The 13356-nt window shown below is 42.8% G+C and overlaps 1 protein-coding gene and 1 pseudogene across 2 annotated transcripts in view; one reads left to right on the forward strand and one right to left on the reverse strand.

The window, feature by feature from the left end:
* Window positions 1-13356, forward strand: part of LOC126266957 (uncharacterized) — a 1160365-nt gene that overhangs the window by 444461 nt on the left and 702548 nt on the right. The window lies entirely within an intron of this gene.
* LOC126268256 (5S ribosomal RNA) lies at window positions 8769-8886 on the reverse strand (annotated as a pseudogene).

The raw sequence follows: 13356 nt of genomic DNA on the forward strand, positions 1-13356 counted from the left end.
TGGCGAAGGCATCGACGTAAATTCACCATCACGCTCCTCAAGCTACAGTAGCACGATTTCGGCCTTGTGAAAACAACAGTTATGGTGCAGGAAGATGCCATCGCCGTCGAAAAAGACACCCAACATGAACAGGTGCAGGTGGTCCGTAGTAATGGGCACGTAGCCCAGAGCTGTCGTGGCTTCTTCGATCTCTATCACAGGTCCGATGGAAGTCCACATAAATAATACTGCTCCCACCGGCCTGAGTTCTTGCCGCGCTTAATGTTTCCAACAGTCATTTGCCTAGATACCCGCGCTAACGGGTATGACCACTGTCTTTTTGTCGGTAGGTAAACACGAGAACATGTAATAGTCGGCCGCTGTTGAACCCCATCTTCAACATTGTCCGCTGAATGGTGAGCTCAGAAACGCTTGTGAGTACACCAGCATTTTACACTGTCGTCAGATTTTCCGCAGGACGGCGCATGTCCTACTTTAAAAACGGGCAAGCTTAGTCCTCCGCAATACGTGATGAGCTGTGGATGTCCACCACCTCGACACCTATTCGTAGTATCACCGTCCTTAAACCACTCGCCACTGATGCTAAAGACAATATAAAGCGACAACCGACCCGCTACGCGTTTTCGAGACACTTGTTCCCAGGCTCCGTCAGGCTTTCTGTCAGAATCTACATCTACATCTACGTGATTACTCTGCTATTCACAATAAAGTGCCTGGCAAAGGGTTCAGTGAACCACCTTCATGTTGTCTCTCTACCGTTCCACTCTGGAACGGCACGCGGGAAAACGAGCACTTAAATTTTTCCGGGCGAGCCCTGATTTCTCTTATTTTATCGTGATGATCATTTCTCCCTATATAGGTGGGTGCCAACAGAATGTTTTCGCAATCGGGGGAGAAAACTAGTGACTGAAATTTCATGAGAAGATCCCGTCGCAATGAAAAACGCCTTTGTTTTAATGATTGCCTCTCCAATTCACGTATCATGTCTGTGACATTATCTCCCCTATTTCGCGGTAATACCAAACGAGCTTCCCTTCTTTGTACTTTTTCGATGTCATCCGTCAGTCCCACCTGATACGGATCCCACACCGCACAGCAGTACTCCAGAATAGGGCGGACAAGCGGCAGTCTCTTTGGTAGACCTGTAGCACTTCCTAAGTGTTCTGCCAATGAATCGCAGTCTTTGGTTTGCTCTACCAGCAATATTATCTATGTCATCGTTCCAATTTAGGTTATTTGTAATTGTCATCTCTAAGTATTTAGTTGAATTTACAGCCCTCAGATTTGTGTGACTTATCGCGTGATCGAAATTTAGCTGATTTCTATTAGTACTCATGTGAATAACTTCACATTTTTCTTTTTTCAGGGTCAATTGCCACTTTTCGCACGATACAGATATCTTATCTAAATCATTTCGCAAGTCGTTTTGATCATCTGATGACTTTACAAGACTGAAAAATGACAGCATCATCTGCAAACAATCTAAGACGGCCACTCAGATTGTCTCCTATGTCCTTAATATAGGTCAGGAACAATAGAAGGCCTATAACACTTCCTTGGGGCACTCTGGATATTACTTCTGTTTTATTCGATGACTTTCCGTCTATTACTACGAACTGCGACGTTTCTGACAGGAAAACACGAATCCAGTCGCACAACTGAGGCGATACTCCGTAGGCACGTAGTTTGATTAGAAGACGCTTGTGAGGAACGGTGTCGAAAGCCTTCTGGAAATCTAAAAATATGTAATCAATTTGACATCCGCTGTCGATAGCACTTATTACTTCATGAGTATAAAGAGCAAGTTGTGTTTTACAGGAACGATATTTTCTGAATCCGTGCTGACTATATGTCAATAAATCGTTTTCTTCGAGGTACTTCATAACGTTCGAATACAGTTATGTTACGTTAGTCGATTTCCCCATTTGCAGCCCGTATCGCCACTAGAATCATTCGCATCAGATCCCTTTATATGCTTCTCCTTACCGCTTCGTCTGGTCGCAACGCTACCGAGTGGCATTTAATCTACCGATGAACAGTGTTCAGCAGAGGTGTACGAACTCCTTCCAGCGTGCCTGCCCCTGTCTCAGCCGCAACCATTACAGCAGCTCTACCTTCCGCAACAGAAACACAAGAGTATGTGTACTGCAGCACAGTGGTTCAAGCTGGTCAACTTGGGTTTCTGCAAGCCTGGCAACCTTCATGGGACGCGTGTCGTCTGCTGCACTTGACAACAGGTTTCGCTCTCAGTCCAACATGACTAGCCAGCAATATGTTTGCGTAGACAGTTTCACTGCAGCTTATTTATTATAACGGTGGGAGTAGCAAAATGAACGAACCAAACCTAAGAGGAGACGTTCACGAGAAACGTACACTATTTAAAACATCCACCAAGTCCACAATTTTGAAGATACGACAATGAAATTCTGTACCATGCTTAACACGAAATTAATATATTTACTGTTAGGTTCCTTGGATTACATGTATTTAGCTTTTTATGGAATTAAAAAAAAATTCGGAAAATAATACATGTTCCTTTTTCTAAGAAACTTTTCATGAGATTTCTGCAAAATTGTCTCTGTTTAATCTCTTTGCATATAGTAAGCTTCTCTCACGAGGTTCTTTGAACATATCGAATAGGGGAATATTAATAGTTTTTTAATTATAATTCTATAAGTAAAATATAAAATTCATGAAAAATTCCAATCACTTTGCTCCATATCTCAGCTTACACTTACAATATCAAAAATTCACTCTTGAGACAACATTTACTGAGTTTACAGAAATAACTGTGGAAAATTTCATGATTCTAGTCTTAACAGATTCTGAGGAAAAGGTACATAATCTTCAAAAAGGTAACTTTCACGAAACGCAATTTAAAAGTCAACGTAACGTTTTTCCTTATGTCACCTCTTCATAAGGCCCCAGATTTGAACTCAAGGTCCTCTTTCCATTCAAGGCTACTCTCTGGTTTTTTTCTGACTTATTTTCTTTAGTAGGCCTTCAACTGATTTTTCAGCTGGAGAGAGGCGCTTTAAATCTATTTTCCTCAAGATGTCAGCCCATTATTTCTAATTCCTCCAAGCTCCCTGCATTCTGGATTTAATATATGAACTGCAGCATAAGTTGCAGTTCTGACAACTGTAGCAGAAGAAAATGTGAGTTTAGCGCATCGTTTCAATATGACTTAATTTAGAGGCCCATTTAGATTATGGGTATTGTTCCTAAGATACGGAAGAGTCACAGATGATCTATAAAACGAAAGAGTATATATCACAGCCTTTCGGAAGTATCCCATGTAAGTTTGCTTGAAGCTAATCCACAGAATCGTTGTTCACTGAGCTAGGTTTGATATGTTGATTCGAAAATTGGGCGTAGCAGGAAGGTCGCGTCACATATTTAATTATTTTTCATCACTTCTGATGCGATTTTATCACTGAAAGTTTGAGAGGTTATTGTCTATGAATTCTGCTAATAAATAAAAAGTAAATTAAAAATTGACATTTTCGGTCTGTTTCATGGAAACACATTCAGGGGGAACTAAGATTTGGGAACTGTGTGTCAGTCACGAAACAAGAGCCCAAGGGCAACAGGGGAAAAATTTTCATGTTTTTTTTGTGGTACCTTTAAATAAATCGGTAGATGTTCCACCGTGAGAATTGTATAAAAACTTGCTAAACACTCATTCAGGGACCCCGAGTGTGTTACAAGATGTCTGTAAATCTAACCAGCAGTTTCCTCACTCCTTAAATATTTTGACAAGTGTGTGAAAGTGTATGCTAAGGACGTGAAGCCATTTAGCAGTTTATAGGCTTCCTAAATTTAGAATGAACATTAATTCAAACAGGAAAAAATGTGGCTCAGTGTATATTAAAAATCACAGCCTAGTAGTATGTAACGTAGTGTGAGGAAAGCTTAATATGAAAGAAGAGCTGCTTCTTTCAGACATGTACTTTTTAGATTAATATAATATGAAAAACGAACCCCGTGTTTGCTGCAATGCGTTTGGGAGATTTAGAATGAACTGTTTTGGCCTTTAACAATGAATTGAGCGAGCCCGCAATACACATTCTGAAGAAAGTAATAAAAATTGTTATAAATGGGTTCTTATTCGGCTGAAATACATTAAGATTACAGACACTAGACTTCCAAAACCGTAGCCGGCCAGAGTGGCCGAGCGGTTCTAGGCCCTACAGTCTAGAACCGCGCGACAGCTACGGTTGCAGGTTCGAATCCTGCCTCGGGCATGGATGTGTGTGATGTCCTTAGGTTAGTTAGGTTTAAGTAGTTCTAAGTTCTAGGGGACTGATGACGTCAGAAGTTAAGTGCCATAGTGCTCAGAGTCATTTGAATCGTACTTTGGATGGCGTTGCATTATAACAGACATCATCAGGTTATTTGGTGCAAAGGATCTTGACTTCAAGAGCTTGTTTTGCGTACTACATAATACATGTATTAGGAGTGACCTGGATGATGGTTCGAATTGAAAACAGCCAGTACTAGTTGAATAATGGTTCAAATGGCTCTGAGCACTATGGGACTTAACATCTATGGTGATCAGTCCCCTAGAACTTAGAACTACTTAAACCTAACTAACCTAAGGACAACACACGACACCCATCCATCACGATGCAGAGGAAATCCCTGACCCCGCCGGCAATCTAATCCGGGAACCCGGGCGCGGGAAGCGAGAACGCTACCGCACGACCACGAGATACGGGCACTAGCTGAAAGAGGGAGAAGTTGCTGAGAAAACTGTTCATATCGAATAAATAAGCTCGAAATACGTCGAAAAGGAAAAAAAGGACAAATAAAGATCAGCAGTTTCTGCACTGCAATGACCCAAAATGAGTATACCAGGCGCCCAATGACGGTCCGCGCGGCTCTCCCCCATCGGGGATTCGAGTCTCCCATCGGGCTTGGGTGTGTGTGTTGTCCTTAGCGTAAGTTAGTTTATATTAGATTAAGTAGTGTGTAAGCTTAGGCAGCGATGACCTCAGCAGTTTGGTCCCAGAAGACCTTACCACAAAGTTCCAAAAATTCCCAAATTGAATATACACGATGATTCAGCGTCCCCTAACAATGGATTCCATGCAACCATGCACAAGATTGTCTTATTCTCTCCCTTGCAATGTGCCAACTACAGGCCCTACAGAAAAAAGGGCCGTTTTGCAAGAAATGTAATGTAGATAAATTTTGTACTGTAATACACTTTCGCTAGAGGCCATAGTTATTCAATAAAAATGTACAAAAGTGACCTTCAAAGACGTTTTCCTGAATAAAACGAAATCGGTGCCTTCAACGAAAACTTATCCCATTACAAAATTTAAATACATTAAATTTCCTACACAAGAGCCCTGTCCATTTTTTTCTGTGAGACCAATAGTTTTTGTGTAACGAGGAAGACTGTATGAAAATATCGTATGCATTTTTGAAGGTGTTGCGGGTTGCATAAAGCCTATGGGTGGCAGCATCTCAGTTGCCCTGTATATTTCATTGAGCCCCGTCTTGTGATACTTTGGTGAAAAATAGATGTTTCATCGTCTTCCGAACCCTGCTCATAACACTACAATGAAAGCATACAGAATAGGCTGCCACGTAGCGCAGCACAGTGGGAAGACGGGAGGACAAGGAAGACTCTAGCCTGCTTGGTTTGAGCACAGCTTGACTTGGATGGGAATAAAGCAGCCAGCCTGTTCTGATAATGTGCGACAGTCTGCCTGCCTGGCTAACAGTTTTGGCTCATCATTGTTCGTGAACATGCTTCGAAATAAAAAAAAATTATAAAAAGAAGCGAAGCACGTTTGTCAATCGAGCAAAACGCTTCGTACGTAGCTGCAGAGATGGAATTTATACGCTTTGGTGGTAAGTAAATATGAATGGCCAAACTAGGAATGGAACTTACCACAGCGCCTCCTCACTCGCTACGAGTACAGAAAGAAGATCATAGTGCTGTTACGCTACGATGGTCACTCCAAATGAAATGCACACTATTTTTTTAAAAACCATCTTTTATTCTACATGTTTTGAAGTTTTACAGTGTGTAGATACATCCTTTAGGAACAATATTTTCATTTCTCCACATCATTCCCATGCCTCTCAACTGCCTTACGCCATCTTGGAACCAGCGCCTGTATATCCGCAAGGTAAAATTCTGCACCAACCTGTTGGAGGCACTGTTTGGCATCGTGCACAAGGGAGTCATCATCTTGAAACCTTGTTCCACGAAGAGAGTCTTTCAGTTTCCCAAAGAGATGACAGTCACATGGATCCAGGTCAGGACTGTATGGCGGGACTTTCAGTGTTGTCCATCTAAGTTTTTTTGTGATCGCTTCCAATCTTTTTGACTGACATGTGGCCGTGCATTGTCGTGCAACAGCAAAAGTCCTGCTTTTTCCGATGTGGTTGAACACGACTCAGTCGAGCTTGAAGTTTCTTCAGTGCCGTCACATATGCTTCAGAATTCATGGCGGTTCCACTTGGCATGATGTCCACAAGCAAGAGTCCTTCGGAATCGAAAAACATCGTAGCCATAACTTTTGCAGCAGAAGGTGTGGTTTTGAATTTTTAGTTTCTTGGGTGAATTTGCATGGTGCCACTCCATTGATTGCCTCTTCGTCTCTGGTGAAGAATGCCACGATTCTTCCAAGAAATTCATCTCCACCATTCTCGTACTGTTCCAAAAGTTCGCTGCATACCGTTTTTCTTGTTTCTTTTTGAGGCACTGTCAACATCCTGGGAACCCACCTGGCACAACCTTTTTTAACGCCAACACTTTCAGTATTCTGCAAACACTTCCTTCCCCTATCCCAAAGTACCGTGAAAGTTCGTTCACTCTGATGCTTCTGTCAGCAGTCACCAATTCGCTAACTCTCTGCACATTGTCTTGACTGTGTGCAGTACGAGGCCTGCCGCTGCGAGGACAATCCTCAATATTGCCGTGCCCGCTTTCATCACGTAACCTGCTTGCCCACCGACTAACTGTACTGCGATCGACAGCAGCATCTCCATACACCTTTTTTAACCTCTTGTGGATGTTTCCGACTGTCTAGTTTTCACGGCACAGGAATTCTATGACAGCACGTTGCTTCTGACGAACGTCAAGTATAGCAGCCATCTTGAAGACATGCTGTGACGGCGCCACTCACGGGAGCAGGTTGAACTAGGTTTGAAAACAGGCGGGAAGGATGTATGTACACACTGTAAAACTTTCACACATGCAGAATGAAAACTGTATTTTTACAAAAATAGTGTGCATTTCTTTTGGAGTGACCACATGCTAATGTAGGCGCGTCGCTTGGCGGTTCTGGGGCAAGAAGGGTAATTCGGTGTGTGCCAAAGGTGACCCTTGTTTCCTCAAGAAATCAGGAGACTGGTTCGCCTCGATCGGAGCCGCAAATTTCAGAGCCGCTTGTGGCAGCATGCGACAGGGGGCACCTCAAATTCGCTCCTCCACCCCAAATTCCCTCCGCGACCAGCTTCGGCAGACCATTAGCAGCACTACTGTGGGTTTTGCAGCCATCTCAAGTTTGGCGCGCACTGCATTGTTTCGCCGCGCGGCAGAATCGCCACGCGTTATTTGGCGACGCCATAGTTTTGTAGCTGATCGTTCACTGAGCCGCGCACACTTGCGGATAGTTTGAAGTGGCAGCGAAGAAAAACTTGACTGGCTACATTTTTCTCGCGTCACGTCTTGTTGACGGCGTCTTTGGCGAACGGCCCTAGGGCTGCATTTCGTTCTGCGACACACGTGTTGGCAGCGGGCTATGCGCACTGTCCCACTTCGCCGCGAAGATCCAGTGAGTCATGAGCAAAATATCTCCACCTGTTTCGCCTGCGTGTGATGTATGTGAAAATGTTTCGGACCTAGATGTGAACCCTAAAGCAGTAATTATAGACGTGGAAATAGGCTAGTTTTGTACGATAAGGACGAAGAGTAGAGTGACAGGATCTTCAGACAAAAACTATGTGGCGGAGTCTACAATAACAGAACAGCAAAATCAAAAAGTCATGTACGTTTTAGATTTACATGTATATCAAATGATAGGACGGTCTGCAGTCACAATAAAATATCTTTATTTGTAAACTGAACAACTCAATATGGAATTTGTGCATTCAATCCAGTTTTGTGCCACAGAACAGAGACCACTGTATGTGCGAAATAATTTTGCAAAATATGGCCGTCTTCTACGAGTTTTACAGCTCATAAACTCCATCTTCAAAATGAAAACTGTATTCCTTCTTCCAAAGTAATTATTCAGTCGACAGGTGGTTATTATTTTTAGTACTGTCGCTGGAGCAGCATTGAGCCGTACGCAACAAAGCAAATGAAGAGCACCTTTTCAGAGTGAAACAGAAGCTCTTCTCACTGAAACTGATGCAGTTACAAATCTTACTTTTGTAATCACCAAATATGCAAGGCGTCAAACATATAAACTGGTACAAAGATAACGCTTTGCAACCGAAAGTAGTTTCCGTTTTAAGATGGCTTGCTAGCTCATAGATACATGCCATCCATGGCAAAATTATGGCCGTAGAGATTATTAATAAAACTCTAAAAACTCCTGCTGAACAGGCCATGAAGGCCCAACGGTACCGACCGGCCGCCGTGTCATCCTCAGCCCACAGGCATCACTGGATGCGGATGTGGAGGGGCATGTGGTCAGCACACCGCTCTCGCGTCCGTATGTCAGTTTCTGATACCGGAGCCGCTACTTCTCAATCCGTAGCTCCTCAGTTTGCCTCACAAGGGCTGAGTGCACCCCGCTTGCCAACAGCGCTGGGCAGACCGGATGGTCACCCATCCAAGTGCTAGTCCAGCCCGACAGCGCTTAAGTTCGGTGATCTGACGGGAACCGGTGTTACCACTGCGGCAAGGCTGTTGGCAGAGATTATTAATAAACTCCAATAATTTATTAAAAGAAACTTTACATTACTCAACTTGAGTATGATGATGGCGTATGGCAATAGTTTAAGGTTCACTAGCACTGATCGGTCGCTAACTCCAATCTAGTCCTGAAACCCCGAACATAACTCTGATCACTTGGCTCTCCTTGACGGCGACTGTACAGGCAGTCCTAGTGCTGTCCTGGTGTACCGCCCATCCTAAGTTGATACTAGCTGAGTGGAGCAGTGTGTCAGCTTATATCCGCCTTAGGTGGATGGGTGCCCATTTGGGGGCTATTTCAGTGATCTACGTCTGACGCATAACATAGTCCGTAAATAAGTTACACCTGAGTAGTAGGCAGCTCTTGTATGCATGTATGCATGGCTGTGTTCCCTGTCTTCTGGAGGACACAGCAGCCAATACACTATGTAACCTTACTTACCATGATCAAAAAAGTTAACAAAAAACTGGGAAAAACAAAAATTTTGCGCCGATGATGTGAAAATTGAACAATGACAAGACAAATTTTACTAAAACCCAGATTTTAAATGTAGTGAGGCGTCACATGGAGTTTAAGTCGTGTGGCAAAAAACCGCAATGCACGCCGTCGCACTTGTTACGGTAGTTTATTTTGTCCTTTTCCCGGGTGGAAAAGCACCTGGCGGCGTTTACATCGGGCGACGAAAAACCGCAGTGGGCACCTACATCTATTAGGCTTGGCTGTCAAGAGTTTCTGATTCAACATCGCAAAAGTAGACAAATGTCTAAAAATAAATGCCCGCATGTTATTTCTGATATCCAAAAATTATGAAATACCAAAAATTATGTTTTAAAAACATGTAAGATTTACTTTATAATTTTATGGACCACCTATATTTACTCTTGGAAAGTATAATTAAACGTTGTTATGAAAAAATGAATTTCAAAGTCATAGCACTTCGCTAGTTTGAAAAATAGTTGCCAAAATCGGACACATTCTAAAAATAACATAGATACCACTAAACAAAATTGAAAAAGATACTAAATCGCAGAAAACATAATACAGTTTCAAAGCAGATGTAATGTAATATCTTCCATAAGGCTATAGAGTTTCTCTGAGTTTTCTTTTCTGAGCCCAAGAGCCTTGTAGGATGCTCCTGTAAGCTTTCCTTGTGTCTGTTTGGTTTTTTAGCGTCTAGTAAAACGACTAATCCATTTTCCCAGGAATTTCGTCTTGAAAAAGTGTTCAGTGCTATTTCTCTCTGGCAATCGTACGGCTATTCTTGAGAAGTCCTTACGAGTGCTCCCAACGCAAGATGCTTCCGTAGCAAGACAATGCTAAACCAGCATTTCTTCAAGGTCTTTACCCAAAATGATAGGTGTGCCTCTTTGTTTTTGCTGCTGCCACAGGTGTGTCATACTTAATGTTGGGCTACCCCATATGTGCAGTTTTTGAAACATTAATCTTTCTACTAGCCTTCTTCTAACCCATCTTCTTTATCGGCACTGCGTCGATGGCTTTAGTCATTGTAGACAGACTTCACTTTCCTTCGTCGACCTTCCCCATTATCCTCTTGGAATCTGTTATAAAATTCCAGACAGTAACAGTGTGTACTGAAACAGGCAGATTTTAAACATGAAAAAGTAAGGTGTCCTCTTTAAGCTACTGAAGGAGGTCCAGTTTACATAACTATAGTCTGTATTATCAATTTCAATTAAACATCTAAATGAAACGGTGTAATCAGAAACATTATGTTTAAACCTTACTCTTCAAGAATATATACAGGTTTAAAGGCATACGAGCCAATATCTAAGAGAGAACAAAAAATGTAGCACAATGTAAAATCTTTTCCCATTGTCAAAACAAGTAATGGGGAATGGGCAACTAGTAAGTAGCAAGTGAATCAGGCGTCTTGTGAACCCTACTACAGAGTGGTAGAAGCATTAACTACAATTATATTTGGTCGCGCTAGAGGGCAGGAGAATGCAGAGCCAAGAGATGAGGTGTCCGGTTTAGAGGGAAAGTCCAGTTTAGGGCACTTTCCTCCACGTACGATTAAAAGTACTTGTCAGTCGCAACTTCACGCCTTAGAACGTACTTCCTTCAACCAACACTCTCGTCATCACTCGCAAACTATCTGCTGTTGCAAAGATTTCACAACAAAGCATCAGTTCATTTGCAGTCCCGCATAATGCGTTAAACCCGCGTAACCCGTTATCTGGCCCTGCTGATAATCCATTTAACTGTATCCGGCAGCACGCATTCCACTCACATTAGGAGTCGGTTGCCTGTTGTCCGAGGCTTAACCGACGCAAGGCTATAGCCACGAGACAGACGTTAAGTAACAAGTACCTTTCATCCTCACCTAACAAGGGGCTGTTATGCAACACAAGTAGAGTCCCGTGCAGTTCAGAAAAACGTTTAATCAGTCCCGTTTGTATCAGGTGTACCTCCTAAGAGGCGTATTTTCCCTTATGTTTCGACACATATTTCCAATTTGCTTTTTGCATTGTGTAGCTGGAGTAAGGCTGAATACTGCTCATCACGTCTTTCATGCGACGCACAGTTTCGACGATAAGAGTCGGGTTGTTTCCCGTTACAGACAAAATTATTTTTCAAGAGGAATTTCATGTAGCCATTCGATATCACGATTCCAAATGAGTCCAGTGCGATATTCAGTGTAGCGATATGTATTAACAGCAACATTAAAACACGAGGAATAAGTAGTGTCCCTAACAGCGACAGCACCGATCTGGGCTGCTCTGAGCTCTACTGCCATACAGCAGCGCTGCTCAGTCGCTGCTGGAGTACTGCTTGTTGTTCGTGTTGTACCGTCCTTGTTACCACACGACGCTAAAACGAATGTCGCACTAAACTAATCTGGCGTCGCTCTATCGAGTGGGCACGTAAAATGCCACTTTTAAAAGTCGTTTTATTCGCGTGAAAGGCGTGTTGAGCAAGTTTTGGGCTGACTCCAGCTACATATTGCAAAAACTAAATTACAAATATCTACTTAAACACTAGAGAAGATGCGCCTGACGACTCTTAGGAGGGCCACACTGTATGGGACAAATTTCGCCATTAATCGGGTTGTTCGCCTCTCTTTGAAGCGTCTACCGAGCGAGTTGTCTCAGTGGTTTAGAAGAGACTGGCTCTCATTCGTAACGACTAGGATAAAATCCTTTTCCAGAAATTCCGTTGTTTCCCAAAATCGCTAAAGGCAATGTCCGCAATCTTGTGCTCCGTTGCTATTGAACCTCGTTGACGAAGGTAAGCTAAACCTTTCATACTCCCCCATCTTCCTCTTGCCTTTCCCACCCTCCACCCTTACTCCTCTCTCCTTTGCCACCACCTGCCCTCTCTCCTTCAAGAAACTCGTCATCCTCTCTCGCTTTTGTTGTGACTTCTTCAATATCCTCCAATCTCGTCTGATACACTGGTGAATATCTATCCTTTTCCTGCATCCTTCTCTTGTCGTCAATCTCTGGCGTATTGGTATGTAATTGCTGCTCCAATTTTCCTTTCCTTTCGCCTAAATGCCCAATTCCTACCAATCCTCCTTGAGTTCAACAACGAACTTGATCCTTGCCTTTGTTGCTGTCTGCCCCATACTCTTTTCGTCATTCTATCCATACTCATCCAGATTACATGTCCTGCAAATCTTACCCCTTCTAGTCTTATTTCTCCTGATACTGTCCTCATGCTCCACTACAGCCGTTCCCAAGGTCTTCGCATCCATCTTTCACCCAGACACAGCATTTCCCTCATTATTTTTCTATCTTCTTTTTCTAACTGTTTTACTCTATTTCATCCTAGCGTTACCGTTTCAGTCGCTCACTCCTGATAGTTACTTTGTAGTATCCGTTCTTTGCTTCTGTTTGTATATTCTTTCGTCTTACAGAAGAATGACCACAGTTTCTTCATCCTCTCTATTACTCCCTCGTTGCTCCTGTTTCTTCCTGTTATACAAATCTACCAGATATTTAAATGTGTCCATCTTTTGCTCGGTGAATTCTGGTATTTACAATCTCTAGTGGCATTCAGTATCTCGTGGGGGATCCTCAGTCCCAATATTTTGACAACTTATCTTCGGTTGTCGAGATGTGTCTTTGCGTCGTCTTCTGTCTTAATTACTATTGCTGTGTCGTCCGTGTAGGTTAGGCAGTCCCCTTGGGCGCTATTGTTCTTTTTGCACCGTCGTGCATCTTTAGTATTCCTATTTTGCCATTTATTGCTCTCCACTGTCTAATTACTTCGTAAAGCGCCATGCTAAACGAAGTTTGTAACAATCCATCTTCGTTTCTGACACCGCTCTTCATCTATCATTCTTCCAGTAGTGCACCTCTGAATCTTGCTCTTGCCTTTTTTCTGCCAGTATTATTTCTCGTGTAGTGCAGCCTATTCCTCTGTTCTTAAGGATCCTTCAAAGAGTGTGTCTGTCAATTGACAATGAACGAAAGAGTATGAAAATAAGAATGAAAAACTACTT

The sequence above is a fragment of the Schistocerca gregaria genome, chromosome 4, assembly GCF_023897955.1.
Source record: "Schistocerca gregaria isolate iqSchGreg1 chromosome 4, iqSchGreg1.2, whole genome shotgun sequence".
NCBI lineage: Eukaryota > Metazoa > Arthropoda > Insecta > Orthoptera > Acrididae > Schistocerca > Schistocerca gregaria.